Raw genomic sequence first — 18,927 nt, forward strand, 5'->3', positions numbered from 1 at the left:
GTCCCTTCAGCATCAACCTATTACACATCTCTCACTCTTGTTTTGTCAGTCTTGCCTTTCTCATTCTCTCACAGTAACTCCATTTGAAGCCTATCTTGATCCAAACACCCGCGGCCCGACATGAGCATCGTTCTTTGTGTTAATTAGAAGATGAAAGCAGACCAATAACATCAACACCGGGTCTTGGTTTCTCTCCTATCTCCTACAGCAGCCACAAGCCTCAAATCGTAATGTCCTGTTTGGGCAGGGGGGGATTTTTCACTCTCCTGACTACGTGCAACAACAAGGTTGTGCCGACAGCTGTTTGAAGCCGCTCCAAGGCAAGGAGGACTACTGCTGCTGTGTTTAGGAAAAAACATTTAAAGGACATTAGGCGGCTTGGATCCGACTTCAAATGGAAACTCAATCAGGGTGTGAAACGACTCTGACCGTGCAGCAGCTCTCACTATTCGCTGTTACTTGAAGTCTGGTTCTATTTGAGAGTGACGGGCAGTAAAAGGCAGTCGAGTTGTGAGGATCGCCCTTGTAAACATAATTTATAGTCGAGACAAGTGGCGGGACGTGTTTGTAGTTTGTTGGATTTGTTGTGCCAGGGTCAGGATTGTAAACCTGACCTGAAAAAAGTGATGAATAATCTGGATTTAATGAAGCTATGGGGACTAGAAAGTACTAAACCAAAACAAACCCAGGGCTTACGGACAGGTATTTCTTGATTGGGTGAAAGAGTTAAAACTGACTACGTTTGTTTTGGACTGAGCTGACTTGATCTGAGATAATCTGGCCGGGGCTGTGCTGAGCTGAGAGGAACAGGCCTGACTGAAAAACCGCTGAGTGGAGCTAAACTGGTATGAGGTAAAGCCTCTCTGGTTTGGGACGGAGCGGGTAAATCCTGGCTGGACGGCGTACAGCTGGGCTGATGAGATTCACAAAGCGGAGCTCTTTTCACTTCTTCTTCTTCTTCAGGGATGACAGCACAGGCCTGATGATGTCATTGTCATGGTAACAACAGTCACTGTTTGAGGCTACAAGAGTCAGACCTTGCGCTGGTTACAGGAAGCTGCAGCAATCCATCAAAACCCCTAAAATCTTTGTTATAATACCTTGGGGGATGATAAAATCCTACACCTCCTATGCATTCATCCCCCCCATTTAAAGAGCTAAGGCTACTCCACAGGTCTCTGATGTGCACGTGTGTGTGCGTGTGCGTGTGTGTGTGTGTGTGTGTGTGTAAACAGTACACACGGACTTGTGCCTGTGTGAAATCACGCATGCATCAGCGTCCGTGTCATGACTGTATGTGTAAGAGAGATGGAAGTAGGAGATTTGCCTCATTACCTTCGCCACCAGCCAGATTCCCCCAGCACTAGGCTCAGGGCCAGGTGCTGGGGGCCTGGTGGCCGAGGTCCTGACCAGACAGCTGCCTGAACAGATGCCTGACACATTCTTGAGGCCTGGTGGCAGGAGATAAAACCATTTTTATCTCCCCTCAGAGTTGAGCAAAGGCAGACATGCTACAGTACAGTACACACCTTGATATGGACGTCATACAGAAAGTGGTACCGGACGGTACAGTCGGTGCCATATGAGTAATTAAGTATTTCATGGTAGTTTCAGTTCATGGTTGAGTATATTTTGGATTTTATATTAGTTTCATGATTTAATTGCATTGAAAAATGTGAATGTAAGTCACAATTATTATTCAATTAATATTTGCACTATTATTGTTGCGAACAAACATTGATATTTAATTATGTAATGTCATTGTTTTCTGTGCGGTAGATTTGGTAGCTGTTGGCGGCGTGGCGTTTTAGGGGCTATAAGCTTTGTGGATGATGGTCACGGTTTTTCCGACCGTGTTCGAACCATGTTTGGATTGTGTTCAGATGAGTTAGACAAGATACCGATAGTTTACATTACCTGTGGAACATGTATGCTTTTTCTTTTTGTATTTTTGTCAGCCATGAACTCCACTGGACTCGCATAGGTTTTATTGGAAAACCTACACAGACTGTATGAATGTTTTTAATATCGCGATTTGTTACAGAAATCATTATCTTAAACTGATATTTTTTTTAAATGCAATTCAATCTTCTGAACCTTGGTTTTCAATCTTTCATGGCCTTATTGTATGGAAAAGTATACGCCGCCTTTTAATAAAAATTGGGACATAAATTCAATATTGTGCATTTTGACCTCAACTGTATTTGGACAACAACAGGTCATATTATCTGCTGCGCCGTGTAGCTGCCCGACGGAGGGAAGAGTGCTCTTGAAAAAGAAACAGAGGTACTGAAATTACATCCTCGTCAGATCTGCACAACCTGAACTGGATGTGTGGTCACTAAAGATTTGTTCAGACACACAATCCTCTGCCAATGGCCAAGGGGGAAAAGTAATCAATTAGGCTCACATGGTATTGCAGTAATTATGTACTCCAATTTACTCCTGGAGGGTGGAGAGGGAGAAGGGGAAAGAAAGGGGGTTTTGGGGGTGGGGAGTGAGGGGGGCATTTCATGCTACTCCAAACCACTTCCATCCATGTATCTCTCAGATCGTATCACATTATAGCGCCAGCACACCAATTCAAACTGGCACGGAGGAAACCAGGTCCATATTACCCCCTAATTGGTCATTTCCAGGGGAAGCCTTGGTTTGCAAAACCTACTTCCAGGACAGGGCTTTCTTAAACAAGCGGGGGGCTTAGGACAGAGGCTACATCTGGGAGGCAGGCAGGCAGGCTTTGATTGGGTTTGTCCCAGTAGTAAGTGGGCTGATTGCAGAGTAGGCAACACATTACATCAGCGTTTGGTTTCCTATTTACCTTATTTGAGGAGAGAAAGGTATATACTATAGGAGCTTCAAAGTGAACGGGGAGGCAGACAGGCTGAATGCATTTTAAATCTCTATGTCCTTGACTGTGAAACTGCACAATTCACTGATGCTACTGATTATAGAGCCTGGGCCCCATAATGTAAAGTCTGAACTGAATAGCACTGTATGGTGGAATATTTTTGTAATCGGAAGAAATCTCTCGGCTTACCACAGTTTACGTGCCTGTAGAAGTATCTGCTGATTGCATAAACAACAGGTATAAAAACCTCTGCCTTCCCTCATATCCCCCGTGTCTCTACAAACACAGTGTCGGAGAATGGGAATAATCCACACAGTGTGAAAGTTTGACCTTCATCTGAGGCAGAGATGTCTTAATTTTGACACCTTTGACTTTTTGGTTCTTCATCGACTGAGGACATTTAATGAACAGGGGCCTTTAATATGTAGTAATATGTGACACAGTTAGATCCACTGTAGCACATAGTCACAAGTATGCACACGTACGTACACACACACACACACACACATCTCTGCCGGGCAGCCTGCCATGCCAGATTTCAATCATTTAACTGGCTATTGGATTTCTAGCTGCAGGTTACGGGTGATGCGCAGATCCATATCTAATAGATGCTAATGTGTAATTCCTCTGTGACTCCACAGTGCGTGTGTGTGTATATGTGTGTGTATGTGTCACCGCAAGTGCAGAGGCGTGCATTTCTTTGAATGTCCATGTGTTTGTGCTTGTGTGTGTGTGTGTGTCCAGGAAATATGAGGTTGCAGCGATGATTGTCAGTCAGTCAGTGAATCAGTGAACAGTAGGTGAGCGGCGTGGATCTGATTTCAGTCATATTTTATTGGCACAGGGACGCGTTGAGCACTGGGGGGCAGTGTACTGTTGTAGGGCTGCTGCTGCTGCTGCTGGCCATGCCGAGCCCACGCCGTCCGACTCCCATCGCACTCCACTCCACATGGGTGAGCAGCAGCAGAGCAAAGGCCTAACAATAGACTGACTGTTGCAGCGTCCGAGCCAGAGCTCTCCTCACCTCCACCAGCGGAAATCACGGAAGGCTCTGTGCGCCGCCGTAACAGTAAAATCCATCCACTTCACGTAGTTACAGCACCGCATGAAGACTTGGAAAGGTTAACCAAACATGTGTGAGCTCTGGACAGAGAAGTCACACGTTACACAGAACTGAATGAATATCTCAGATTAATTATGTCATGTTAGTACGTGGACGTGAGCGCACACACAAGGTCATCTGAGGCGGTTTTGTGGAATTTATTAGAAACATGAAGACAAGAATATGAATAACTTTTCCAAAGTTGTCACGGGAGTGTGTGGGAGTGTGCGTATGTGTGTTCTTCTGGGTGCCGCTCTACTGTAATAACATCGGCAGGTGGCCCAGTTAGCCCTTTACCCACCCCATCCCCTCTGCCTTCCTCCCAGCGCTCCACCGCAATGGAAAGCAGGTGTCCGACCCTGGTCTGGGGACAGAATTGAATTAATGTGCAAAAACAAATTACTCCATCAGCCGCGTCTAGAGGGGCCACAGTGACAGGCCTGCAGTCTTGTTGCAGCCCAGAGCTGAGCGCACTGTCACCTGACACTGGGCCGACCACAGGCTAATATCCACACCTATTACACAAGGATTCATGGGAAAACAACAGCCGGGGCCAAAGGTGAGGAGGAAAAAGGAGGAGAACGGGGAGGAGAGTGGAGGTTAGGGAGGACAAAGCTATATTCTCAGAATTACCTAGAGATCTCATTTAGCTCATAACTGCCTGTTTGTCTGCGCTGATCATCCAAAAAGGAGTGTGTTAGTCCCCTCGATCTGCAAGGCTTTGAGGAAATGTTTTGTCTAATTGGAAGCGACGGTAGTCAATACACAGGCGGGATCCCGCCCTTGAATGACATGCCCAGCTCTAATACTGTCTCCAATTTCAGGATTAGCCTGATAATAACTGAGGCAGCCATTTCCAATATACACACGCACACTCAACGGACAGACTCACAACACACACAGACAGTTCTGGCATTGACATTGTAGCAGGGCACAGAGAGTAAATGTCTGAAACCATTAACTGCGTTGCCTCCAATGAGGCTCTGTTGGCAGGGTGCTCATGAGAACCATCTAGAGGAGCTGTAAAAATGACAAAGTCAATATCGAAGATGACCGCAATTACAGGCTTTCAGGGGACCATGGAGTCACTGGTCTTCCTGAGCCGTGTGTGTCTGCATACATGCGTGCTGCACACAACTTCTCTTTATCAGGTCTTGTGTTCGGGGCGTCGTGTCGCACATTTTTGTGTTTTGCACTGGAATTAAAAAGTGACTTTCAATCAGAGCAGATCCAAATGAAATGTTACTTGTCGTCCTGCGTCTCATTATCCTGCATCCACACTCGGCTGAAGTCTGCGCTCCCCCCCGTCCGTTCATCATTCAGATAAATAGGTTGCTATCACCAGCAGGATCTAGAATGCAGGGTGACTATATTTACTAATGTTTCCCACAGGTTTCCAGGCAACCGGGAGGGCTTTCCCCCGTGATGAACGCCAAGCTTCCAGATGCCCCCGCTCCCCCCCCCCGCCCGACTGCTACCCATCCTTCTGCTGCTGCTTTTCACCCCCACCACCACCACCACCACCACTGCAGCTACCACTAACTCCTGGTAATCATATCATCTCCTATCATTATACCCTTTTCCTCCGAAATAAAGCAGCGGAGCAGAACTGACATCCATGAGACCCCCCCCCCCTCCTCCCTCGCCCGCCTCCTCTCCGCCTCGGCCTTAACTCGCCCTCCCAGAGCTCTTTTCTATCATTTGGTGATTTGTAACAAGCCCAACAGTCCCAACTCAACTTTCTGTCACTTCAAATACCAGCCGGGGGAGGCGGATGGGTTCGGACAGAGGCCACTGTATCCCATAATACTCAAGCTAACAGCCAAACTTTGATATTAGAGATTAAGCTCCTGTCAGGCTGGCACAACATGCCCCCCCCCCCATAATTTCAGCTCCCCCCCTCTCCCCTAATTTGTGAAAAAATGTGTGGAATGACATCAGCAGCTATCAAAACAAGCGAGAGCGGGGAAGGGAGGGGAGGGGGGAAAATGAAGGGAGTCCTGGGGATTCTCTCTGGCCGACAGTGACTGATTGAGTCGGGGTGTGGTGGCGATGGGCTTTAATGCAGTGCTGTATCTGTGCTGCAGTCTGGCCAGCTCAGACAGACATGGGAAGATGGGGAGGGTTGGGGGGTCGGGGGGTGGGGAGGGGGGATCAGATGAGGGGAGGTGAAGGCATCTCTCTTTCCTGCGCCCCACTAAATCCCAGCTAATGTTCGAAAGACCAGTGGCCCAGCAGCATGTAGTAGGGGATGCCAGGCTGGGGGGTCGAAGCAAAGAGGAGGAGGAGGAAGGAGGAAGGAGGAAGGAGGGGGTCAGGGGCAGTTATCAGCTCCGATAGCATTATCTGGGAGCAAACAGGGAACGCGCAGGGTTGTGTGATGTATAAGGGTTGGAAAGGTTGGGCTGTGGTGCGGAGCGGTTTTCAGCCACTGTGTTACGTACGTCTGCATTTTCAGACTCTTACACCGTCTCTAAAGATTAACCAGCATTCGCAAATACACAACGGGCAGACAGATCAATTACAATGTTATTTGGTGCGTTTGATCCCACTGGATCAGTGCAGAGGACACCAACAAGGAGAGGATGTAAGATTTGAAGGTGCCCTTTAAAATACTTCCAGCTAGGGATGTCACGATTATAGATGTTCTTGGTACGATTATTGTCAGAGAAATAATCACGATTATTTTTGCATTAATTAATTTCACACTATGAGCAACACTATAAAATCAAATAGAGTCAAAATATGATTACATTACTAATTATTTACGCAAAATGTTTCAAGTATCTATTAATATAGGACCAATTATTAATCCCCCAGGGGAGGTGTTTGAAATATTCAAGTCATTAATTATCATCTATACCAAATTATAAGTTTATTTTAATCGGTTTTTGTTTTTTTTAATTACAAATGACACGCTAACATTTAAATTCCTACCAGTTCAATGTTAGGTTACAGTATCTGTGCATTTATTTATTTTGGCACACATCTGCCGATATGGTTCTGACATCATCTTTTTTGGAAAGTGACAGTATTTCTTTACGATTAATTAATTGTGGAGTTTAATACCACGATTAGTAATTGTGAAAACAAGTAATCGTGACATCCTACACAGGATCGCAGCAAAATGTTAAGTTGCAAACATTGCGATTTGCAGGAAAACACATGAAAAGAGCTTTGATTTAAATGAACTCTTCACCTTTTCAGATTTCTCAATGAACTCTTTATACTGGTATTAGCAGTTTGAAGTGTTTACAAGAGCAGAGATTTGATTGATCACCCAGCTACCATCTTTTCATTTCTCTATCTGCGTCGCTCCTACTATCCTTCATTGCTAAATTTATGACCCCCCCCCCCAGAGGTCATCAACAGGGTTACACGTTTGGCATTCCCAACAGTGATGAAGTATAAGGCATGAGAGAAAGAGGGGGTGTAGTAAAAAGGAAATAAAAGAAGTGAATAAGAGGTTAAGGGAGTGAGGGAGAACGAGGGAGCAGGAGGGAGAAAGAGAGATAAGAAGAGGGAGAGAAGTGCTGATGGCTGTGGGTCAAATGCCTGAAAGCAGGAGTCAATAAAATGGAGGCCCACCTTAAAAATGTGATAAGAAATTGCCCTAAGTGTGTACTATATATCACAACACCAGACGTGCCTTTTACTGCCGTGTTTTGACCATTCATGGAAGTTTTTTTCCTCACGCGCGGCAGGTGGTTTTCAGCCGTTTCATCCCCAAAAATGCGGTTTAATTTTTTTCCCCCCCGATCGTGTGCACCAGAGGATCTTGTATCATTCACACAAAGAAAAAAGTAAACTCAGTCTGACAGAAATGTAATGCCGTGTAGCACAGGATAATCAATAGTTGTACCATTTATTTAAGAATGCACCTCAGCCCAAACCCTTATAACTCAACACATGACTACAGAGGGAACAGGGGCGCAACTGTTTGGCTTTCATTTAAAAAAAAAAAAAAAAAAATTTAAAAAAACCCCTCAAAGCCCTCTAATCACTGACTTACATCAAAACATTCAGGAGTCTGGCTTAATTAGCCCCAAATCAACTGGGGGCTAAACTGCGTTTCTGTGCTGAACATGGTGGAAATCACATTCCACATCAGGGCAAAGAATTCCTAATATCAACAAAACAACCACACAAACTGTCAGCGCACATCAGCTTCTCCTCTTACTCTTTGTTTGAGTTCGTTCACATTATTGCGTATTAATCAAAAACAACACAATTAATTTCTCCAGCGTAATCATCCTCATCAGTGAACAGTATCCAGAGCTTGATTCTGTTGGCGAGGCTGTTCCCCGTATACTGTAAACAGAGACGTTAGCTACAGTATATTATATGGACTTTGGTATCGGCCTTACAGCAGGGGGGGAAACTGTACTGTACTGTACTTATCACCACCGTGACTTACACAAACCCCATGGTTGTTGCCTTTAGCGCAGCAAATTTGCATGTGATTTCATTAAATAGAAAAAAAAAAACATTTTTCCAACGACAACACTGACTTTATTTTCAGCTCTGTGCATTAGAGCAGGGTATGAACTGTGCAGCATGTCGGCCCTAAACCTGAAACCTAGGAAATAAAGGGATACTTCACCCAAACTTGATATTTCACCAATCATCTACTCACCGTCATGCCAAGGAAGGGTTTGGAGAACTTTCAGAGTCATCAAAACACTTTAGGAGTTCCAGGGGGGGTCCGGCTGGCAACGGATTTTCATGTAATGGCGGCGGATTGTGCTCACTTTTGAATCGTCCAAAACACACACTATGAAACATCCAGATACCTCCATACTGCTCGTCCATACTGACCCAAGTGTCCTGAAGCCGCCACATGAAAAAGTTGTTCGGGAAAAAATAATTTGATCTCTGTTTTTAGTCTTGTTGTAGCAGTAGCTCCCAGTGGCTCTGTTGATATTTGTGCGCATCCGTGAGATTTGCTGCGAGATGTTGGTTCGTCGTTGTAAACCATTGGATGTATGATGTAAACACGGAAGAACATCTCGCAGCAAATCTCGCGCAGCCACTGGGAGCTACTGCTACAACAAGACTAAAAACAGAGATCAAATTATTTTTTCCCAAACAACTTTTCCATGTGGCGGCTTCTGGACCCTTGGGGTCAGTACAGACGAGCAGTATGGAGGTATTTGGATGTTTCATAGTGTGTGTTTTGGACGATTCAAAAGTGAACTCTATCCGCTGCCATTATATGAAAATCCGTTGTCAGCTGGACCCCCCCCTGGAACTCCAAAAGTGTTTCCGAAAATTAGTAGACAACTGGTGAATTATCGATTTTGGGTGAAGTATCCCTTTAATACAGATTGAGATGGGGGTGGGATATCACTTTTTGTTTTTTGTTGTGTGACTAAATTCATCAAAAGTTGACAGACGTCACCAGCCCAGTTCACCGTCATCGTCGTTGGGTGTAGCATGTCAGGTTGTTGCAAGAGGAACAAGCCGAGGACTCATGCAGGTGGGGGAGGTGGGGGGGTTTGTCAGCCAAACACATCATCAATAAAGGTGATTGACGATGCAATCAGCAGGCGCTAAAGTGAATGAATTTATTAGTCATCTCACTCAACTTCTCAGCCCTCAGCTGAACCACACACAGCCTGCCCCCATCCACATCCTCCCACACATGCTCTCACCAGAAGACAAATTACTACTCTGTCTTTACTGTCCTCCAAAAACACACACACACACACACACACACACACACACACACTATACATCCACACACACATGGTCGGGGGCATACACATTCATTTTAATCTGCAAAAGCTGAGCAGGGATCTTATTCGTCACCACAACCTTTCTTCAACAAGTCCCCAAAGTTGTCAGTGTGGACGCCCCAGAGTCCTGAAAACAGGCTGCAGAGAAGAAAAACAGAGAGGGCAGGAGGGTACGACAGATATGCACATGGGTGGAAAAGAGAGAGACAAGGAGACAAGGAGAAGACAGAAAAAAAAAGTGCAGAAAAATAAGCACCCTCGGAGCCTGAGGTCCCAAGCAAATAAACACTTCGATCCCCACGTTTTTCTATCATACTGTAAATCTGGTGAACAAATTTTTTAAAGGGGGCGGGGAGTGGACGTGTGTGCATGTTGAAGTGTTTGTGTGCGTGTGGGGCATGGTCTAGTATTTCTACCATGACTGAGATCCAGGAAACTGCTCCATCTGCTACCAATGTAGCCACTTCCATTAAATTTCCTCCCACAAAAGGGCATCACAGAGAGCCCATCACTTCTGAGTCTTTATCTTTGGCCCGCTTAAAGCCTGCCCCCCTCTGCCCTCCCTCCCTCCCTCCCCCCTCTTCTACCCCTCCACCTCGCTGCACTAGCCAACATGTACCTCCATCCATCAGATAAAAACCTATTTATTCTGCACACAAACACCAAGGCTACAGCGCTTAGAGCAGAGCAAGCAGTCAAGGAAGAGCGCGCACACACATAAATATACAAACAGACACACACACACAGTTGGAGTTCAGAAACTTGCCCTGCTCAAAAGACAAGAAAAACACTGCAGCTAGACCTCAGAGAAACAAAGCAGATAAGGTTCTCTGCTACTTGTGATGCTGCAAACTTTGGAGTCATCGAATCCAGAGCTCCTGTGAGTCAGTGGATATGGAAACAACTTGACCATGCTGTATTACAATACACACCCTGCCTACAGAAAGGGCTGGAGCTGTGTTTGAAAAAAAAGTCTGCTGCAGGGTCATAACCCGCACATGACCCGTTTCTCAAGTTCTGGGTGAACAGCAGTCGACTGGTTTCAAAAATAGATTTTCATCTCAAGGACCTGAGACTGAATCTCCAGCCGCCTGCCGTACTCTGTCGCTAACATTTTTGGTTCCGCTGGGTGGAGTGGGGGGGGAAGACGGGGTGAACATTGACAAATAAACACCACTCAGCATAACAGACCCAGACTGAAGAGGCCAAGACAGGCCCTCCTCCTCCTCCTCCTCCTCCTCCTCCTCCTCCCTGCCCTTCTAACATTTACTCACCTCCCCAGTGGAAAGAAAAACAGACGGAGGGTGAGGTCCAGCTGGTGTAGGTGGCTCAGGAGGGTTATAGGCTGCAGAGAGCGACTGGCTGTAGAAACCGCAGCATCACCTTCCTCACGTCTGTAGTCTGCAGAGTAGGAAGAGCATGGAAAGGACGAGGAGAGACACACAGAAGACGATTCAAAATCAGCATTTAATTGGATGAATTGCTCATTTCAGACGATAAAACACATCAAAGACCAAAGCATTTGTAATTGAGAAGAAACTGTGACTGCTGTGTCATCATTTGCGATGTATAATTTATGTTACATGCTGATCTTGAACTCCGTGACTGCTTCATTTGGCGCAGTATAGTAGCCTCTAACTCTAACTCTGGCTCAGACACCTCTGAAGAATGTCACCCATGTGGATGGAGGCGGCGGGGCCCGGCCCGCATGGACGGATGGCTGAGCAGCGGGGACTGAAAATAGCAGAGGCATTTAAACAAGTTAACTAATCAGCGCTCATTATAGACGATGTCTAGCCAGAACACAAACAGAGGCTCAATGAAGGCTCAGGGTGAACTGACACTGTGTGACAACTGAGCAGCGGAGGTTGTTAGCTGAGTGGGCTCAAGCTTCACCCAGCAAAAAAGTAAAATTGTGGCTATTAATAAAACTGTAGGACGCTGAATGATTGCTCGAGGAGAAGTGGGTTCCTTAAGATGTCATGGCAACATGAAAATATTAAAATGAATTCTGCCCTAACATAAAAAAAAAATCACAGTATTTTCCACATGTGTTTGTGAATGAATGAGGTTTTTGGTTGTGTTTCAAATACTGATTTAGGGCTGTGTCACAAAGGATATAATTTCCTATATGTTGGTTTTCAGTCATAACCAGAAAGTGTTTACACTTGCGAGTGGAGCTTTTATTGTCCATGACAGTTAAATTTAATTTTGTTTTTAATGGAAATATGTTTAATGCATGGGGGATGGCAAAGCCTTGCTTTTTCAATCCACCACTTTGGAAATATCTCAAAAACTATTTAATGCATTTCCATGGACTTTTATACCCAGCGGATGATGTTCAACTAAAAAACTCATTTTTAATTCTTGCATCAGGATGAGGTTTACTTTTTTTGAGCTTCTGCCCTGCACTCATCACCATTAGGGCCAAATTCTGGATGTGTCCCACTTTGTTTTATGACCAAATATCTGCACAACTAATGACATCTGCCTCAGCCTCAGTTGTACTCCATATCCTGTGGTCATTAGAAATCGTGAGCATGTTCACACACTAAACTTAATTGAAAGACATGATCATGATTCTCCAACTCAAATTTTATTTATAAAGCACATTTAAAAACCTCAGTTGCCCAAGGTACTGCACAACATAAATATAATCAAGTGCCAGCACAGTAAGAAAACAACATAAACTACCAATAGATCAACAATAAATGACATAAAAGACAATAAAAACAATCACGAAAATAAAGTTAAATACAAATAAAAGCTATACTAAGCAAAGCAAAGCCAACAAGAAGGTGTATGTTTTTAAAAGTGATTAAAAATGCTCCCAGGCTGGGGCTGCTTTTATGTTGAACGGTAAATGATTATAAACATCTAGTGTTGCCATTGTGAGCGTGTTGCTGACATTAACATTTAGCTCAAATTTACTCACTGCGTCTGAGTCAACCCAGCACAGCTGTTATATAATGTTGGAGACTTAATATAAAAAGACCACATGGATTTTATTGCCAGGAAATCAAGGGACATGTCTCACATTAAGATAGATCACAGGACAAATGTCACATATCTAACATGCTAGCATAGAATAAAAAGTTGGAAATCATCAATCGTCAAATCGTCTTGTAGGAAATAAATATATCATTCTTGTCATGTCGTACGATTTGGACAGTTTTTTACACCTGATAAGACAGTGGACAATGGAGTGACAGTGATCAGAGCTTTGCTTCGAATACCCTTTGACCCCCACCCACAGGACTCATCTCCTTATCTCAAAAGATAATAAGAGATTTCCAAACACGGATGGTAGCCAGCTATCAGGATCCTGGAATTGATTAAAAAAAAAAAATCATAAGTAATGCTGTCATTATGCAGCACACTGTGACTTCCATAAGATGGAGAATGGCACCAATAAACTTTACCTTTGCACTGGGCAGTCGATGCGAGTGTCGCTGATGGCACAGGCAGAAACGAGAGCGGGATAAGAAGAACATACGACAGAAAGCAGCGGTCGATATTTACACAGAGCCACAAGGTCAACAAAGTGGCAGAAGACTCTTTTTCAAAGTATAAGTTTATATAAAAAGATTGACTTTTGGGATAATAAATGAAGGCTTGGGTGCGGCGCGTCCATATTGGAAAAGGAAAAACCCTGCGTTAGTACAACAGTCATTAGCACGCAAAGGATTAGGGAGCGACTGTTTATTGACACAACAACCTGTCCTTATCGCATCGCAATCAATATTATACAGCTATACAGCGACATGGCAGAGTAGTTAAACAGGTGCTTTTTATATTCTGAACCCTCTTTGTCTACCACTCACTTTGCCTGCAGGCCTCATTGCTCTAATAGACCTGTTAGCTCGTCTGTCATCAGCGTTGGGCCTCGGCGGGTGGGTGAGGGGTGGGGGGCCCGGTACTAGATGGTGACTACGATATGCCGTGGTCAACACGTTGATGTGCAGGCTAGATACCAGCCTTATCATTATCTTATCACAGGCATCTGCTCACAACGAGGCGCTGCTGCTACCCTGCTCTGCTGCGGTGTTCTTTGAAAGGTCGTAATGACCGCCATCACGCCACCGCGCGCTTATGAGATCATGGTTCAGTTGTTTAAGGAAAGAAATTTACATATCTATCTATCTACATTTCTTACTCATATAGAGTGGTAAAAGTAACATCAAATACATACATGTGCAATGTGCAGGCAGACAAGCAGATGCACACATACAAACACACACTTGGACATAAACGCTTCATCGAGAGTGGAAAAGTATAGGTAGAGTCAACAGACAGCAGACAGTGAAGGTAAACGGATGGCTCCAGTCTGGAAGAGAAGCTGTTTGGATGTTATAAACTCCACCAACATAAAAGTACGCACACACACACACACATACACACATAGCAGTTCTCAGGCAGGAAGGAGACATACATTTATGTCCCTATTGACACAGTACAATACCTGAAAAGATGTGTGTTTTCTACCAAAGTGCAGGTTTTTATGTTCTTATGACTTTTGGACAGAGATAATAGCAGATTTTTCTTCCTTTTTTCTAAAATAGGATCTGTCACAAGCCTTTTTACAAAATCAACATAAATTCTTGTTGTAATAGACAATCATTTTTCTAATCAATCAAAAAAAAAGAAAAGAAGCTTTTTACCAAGGAAAGCAGCTTCATTTGTCTTGATAAAATAAATTCTGATTCATAGTGCAAGAATGACCTCATGAAATGGCTCAAAAATGATTAAATAAAACATGACAAACAGAAATATTTTTATATAGTCTCATCCTTGAAACAGCAAATCAATAATGCAATAGTGATAAAATGATTGTAAAATTGTGATAACATTTTATTTAATGGCATTATGTAAAACATTAAGTCTGTCTGAGTAGCAATGGAATGTTGCAGGTGCTTCTGGGAATATTACAACCCTTCTTTTATAAGGCTAATCTAATGACACTGATAAAGCAATAGACTGAAGGGAAACAGATAAAGATTTCATTTTCAAGATGTAGACAAGAGTGCAAGAGACATTTAATCAGGAAGCCAGGGTGAAAAAAAGAGGTTCAAAGTCATTCCAAGAAATAAATAGACAGTAGCTCTGATAACACCTCACACTGCTGCATGTTTATTTGTTTTTAGGAGCAGTCACCATTAGAGGGCACCACTGGTGCTGTTTCCTCTCTAAACATGTCAACATGAACGACTGATACTCATCAGAAGAGATTGAGAACATGGGGGGACAAAGTCTTACGCACTGGCGTTTTCTATTGTTGTTGAAACAAAGTGAACTCTGTCTTGAACCCTTTTGTGTATACATCCATGTGCCGTCTCATTTGGCAGCACTGATAAGACTGACAACACAACACCCCGAGTATTGCCTCATATTGCTTCTTAACTTTGCAGATCCATACACTTATTATCTGAATGAACTCTGGCTGAGGACAATTCAAGAAGGATGAGTGATAAAATTAAAAGATATGATTAGGAGCTTCTCTGCTGACTGTGCTGTACTCTCGGAAGATGCACAGGCCTTTTTTCTTTTTCTTTTTTTTTTTTTAATGCTCCAAGTTTTATTGCGTTTGCACACAGCTGAAAGACATCTTGATAAAATACCACTGTCATTTTCTTTTCTGTGCATCTGCCGCAGCGTGTGTGTGTGTGCGCTTCCAAAACTGCTCATGCAGCCACAGAAATTCCGGGGTTGCTTGAGGTTAATAAAACTTTTTTGGGATGACTATTTCACATATTGTAACAATTTTGACTGCAAAGCCCAGATGGCGTTCTATTTTATTAAACAAGATTAATTTTCCACTCATGAGCTGACTGGCTAGGAGGCCACTCTAAGTCCAGCTATGACAGGTTGTAGTGTGTTCAGCTGGATTAGCCCTGGCACTTCATCATGCTGATTTATGCCTTACATAAGGAGACACTGACGCGGATTCATTCTGACAAATGTACATGTATAAAATAAAATAAAAAATAGTGTCTATGTGGTAAGATTTCCAGTATTAAGGAACTTCAGAATAAACAAATATATCAATGATATTTACAGTCATAGAAAAATATTGGATAACAAATAGGGATAAAAAAAAAGTTGAATTATGAATTATGTCTTTAACATACTGTGGTCAGCCTGTACTTCATCAATCTGCAAATCATCACACATATGGCAACAAAGAAAGTAACGTGTGTGTGTGTGTGTGTGTGTGGGGCTTACAATGTGCGAGACCCCTGAACTGGCAAACAGGCGAGTGCTGACAGCACTTCATCATGACGTAGCACAGAAGACTTTGTGTTATTCACCCTGAAAACATCATCAACTCTGGGACAAAACCTGCTGCCGCTTCCCCTGCCTGTGCCTCAAAACAAAAACAAAACAGAACAAAAAAACCCTGCAGTGTGAAACATTTCAACATTTCAAAGTATGCGTATGTGATGATGCACGGAGCCAGGAAAGTAAATGGTGTCCTGCTTTTTCTGCACCTATAACCCCTCCTATCAATAGAGGCCTAGGATGAGCTCCAAATAAAACAATCTTCCCTTTGCCTGGAACGCATCTTAAGGCTTTATTGTGAGCAAAGGTCTGCAGCAGCTGGCACTGAGAGGTCCAACACTGAAATAATCTTATCTGCCATCAGCTATAAATATTTGACAGAGAGGGGAGAGAGAGAGAGAGAGAGAGAGAGAGAGAGAGGGAGAGATGAGGAGTGAGGAACAGGCAAGAAGGAATCCAGGCAGGGTGGTGGTGGTGGTGGTGGTGGTGGTGGGGTAACGGGGGCTGCTCTCTTGCAGGGACCCTCTGAAGGGCCCGGTGACAGCAACTGCACCCCGGGGGATTTCTAGCAAATTAAAAGTCAGGCCAAACTGAGGATTTGCTCATCTCCTCGAAGCAGGAACAGATTAAGGTGCACTTCGTAGGCATGTTCTTGGCTCTCGGCTGGCCGCTTGAACTCGCAGCACACTGCAGCACAGCACAGCACAGCACTGCACAGCACAGCACAGCACAGCACAGACTGTACTTTCTTTACACCCCTATGTTCCTCATCGAGATCACGAGCTCAGGCTCCTTCGTCTGTATGGAAACACAGGTGGTACCACAAATAAACACCATAAAACCGTCTGGACAGCTTTTATATTTGTAGAGCACTCCCATAACACTCTTAATCAAAGGAAACAACCACCAAAACACATTTCAGGTGGCCTGTGTGAGTGTGTGTGTGTGTGTGGGTGGGTGAATGAACAGGGACGGAAGGGCTCTCTTCTCTCTATTCTTACATCCAGCTACGTCAGATTGTTTTTAATTCATTCCACATTACCTACCAACTTGTTCTGTTTCCCTCTCCAGCTCATGGTCCAAACCCTCACACACAAAAGGGAGAAGATTATAGGAAGAGTGGAAAAACAAAACTAATTACTCGAGGTATTTCAACCAGCCAATGCTGCTTAAAATGTAATTACATGGGTTTAGAGCTCTGGCTGAGGCCGGGGTGGCTGCAAATCTCACATTGGCAGACATGTTAAAAAATCGAACTGCTTCTGAAAATGACAGCAGGAGAGAGACCTGGTGTCATGATACTGTCGACCACTTTGGAGAAAGTAGGAAAGAAGTCTATGTGATCGGGAAAAGTACACTTTACATCAGAGAAAGAGGTTAAAAGGGGTAGTTTATTTTCTTTTGGTAATTTCCTCTGTACTTTCAGACTTATAACTCTCTTTCTGGGAATTAGATATTAAGCCACAGTCAACAGCTGATTAGCTTTACAAGGAAAAATCTTGGACATGGCTCGATCCAATAGTGATAACTTCTGCCCAACATCTTATATCACATTTGTTTAATCAATGAAAAACTGAAAAAAAAAACAAAAAAAAAACAATAGCTCAGTGTTTTACAGAGGGTTTTGTGCCGTACTTGGCTGAGAGCAGTAGCTTCATTGAGTCTCTGCATGTAATTCCACATAAAAGGGCAAAGTGATGATTAAATAAACGAGCTATAACGTGCTACTGAGTGTTACACAGGATGGTGGGCAGATTTTTGCTGCTGCAGGACAGAGCCAGGCTAGCTGTTTCCCCTCTGTTTTAAAGGGATACTTAACCCAAAATCAATAATTCACCAATTTTCTACTTACCATCATGCCAAGGAAGGGTTTGGAGAACTTTCGGAGTCATCAAAACGCTTTAGGAGTTCCAGGGGGGTCCGGCTGGCAATGAATTTTCATATAATGGCGGCGGATAGTGCTCACTTTTGAATCGTCCAAAACACAGACTATGAAACATCCAAATACCTTCATACTGCTCGTCTGTACTGACCCAAGTGTCCTGAAGCCGCCACATGAAAAAGTTGTTTGGAAAAAATTAATTTGATCTCTGTTTTAAGCCTCATTGTAGTAGTAGCTCCCAGTGGCTCTGTTGATGTTGCATCCGTGAGATTTGCTGCAAGATGTTCGTTCGTCGTTGTAAACCATTGGATGTTTGATGTAAACACGGAAGAACATCTCGCAGCAAATCAACAGAGCCACTGGAAGCTACTACTACAACAAGGCTAAAAACAGAAATCAAATAAATTTCATAGTGTGTGTTTTGGACGATTCAAAAGTGAGCTTTATCCGCCGCCATTATATGAAAATCCATTCTCAGCATTTTGATAACTCTGAAAGTTCTCCAAACCCTTCCTAGGGATGACGGTGAGTAGAAAATTGGTGAATTATTGATTTTGGGTGAAGTATCCCTTTAACTGTTTGTGCTAATCTAATCTAAACTAACCATCCACTGTCTTTTCGTTCAGATAAGTATCTACAGTACTTAATCCATCAAAGTCCAAAAGGCTCATTTCCCTAAAGAGAATTCACTTGCGGTAATACAGTAATATCCTCAGCTTTACTGACGCTGTGCAGGTTACAGGTCTTTGTATTATTGCCAACAAGCCTATAAACGGCCCTTAAAACAAACAAATGTTCACTTTAAAACCCAATGAAATTCTTAACATCTTTTAAAAACTTTTTTTTTTCTATAACAACACAACACAGGTAGCGACGTTTTACAAGGACATCTACTCGTTTAATCACCAATTAACTACTGTAAACTGTTATCTTTGGGTGGATGCACCTTTGAACGCTATCACAGGTAAGGAGACGCACACAAAGGGTGGTAAAGCCATAAAATTAGGGTAGCTATTTGACAAAAGGCAGATACCAGCCTGTCTAAGGCAGAGGTGAAGGCTGCACTCACAGGGAG

The 18,927-nt window shown here is 43.6% G+C and overlaps 1 protein-coding gene and 1 long non-coding RNA gene across 3 annotated transcripts in view; one reads left to right on the top strand and one right to left on the bottom strand.

The window, feature by feature from the left end:
• Window positions 1-18,927, bottom strand: part of atp6v1c1a (ATPase H+ transporting V1 subunit C1a) — a 423,473-nt gene that overhangs the window by 237,154 nt on the left and 167,392 nt on the right. The gene's annotated exons all lie outside the window — the stretch shown is intronic.
• Window positions 5,348-18,927, top strand: part of LOC146972536 (uncharacterized) — a 34,184-nt gene continuing 20,604 nt past the window's right edge. The window contains exon 1 of one of the 2 annotated variants that reach the window (XR_015037943.1): window positions 5,348-5,501. This is a non-coding gene — a long non-coding RNA (uncharacterized LOC146972536). Of the gene's footprint in view, window positions 5,502-17,059; window positions 17,117-18,927 lie in introns of those variants that run through there. The other variant, XR_015037944.1, reaches the window with a different exon arrangement.

Source organism: Trachurus japonicus, chromosome 16 (genome assembly GCF_045865225.1).
Source record: "Trachurus japonicus isolate A0001 chromosome 16, Traja_1.0".
In the NCBI taxonomy this organism is placed as follows: domain Eukaryota; kingdom Metazoa; phylum Chordata; class Actinopteri; order Carangiformes; family Carangidae; genus Trachurus; species Trachurus japonicus.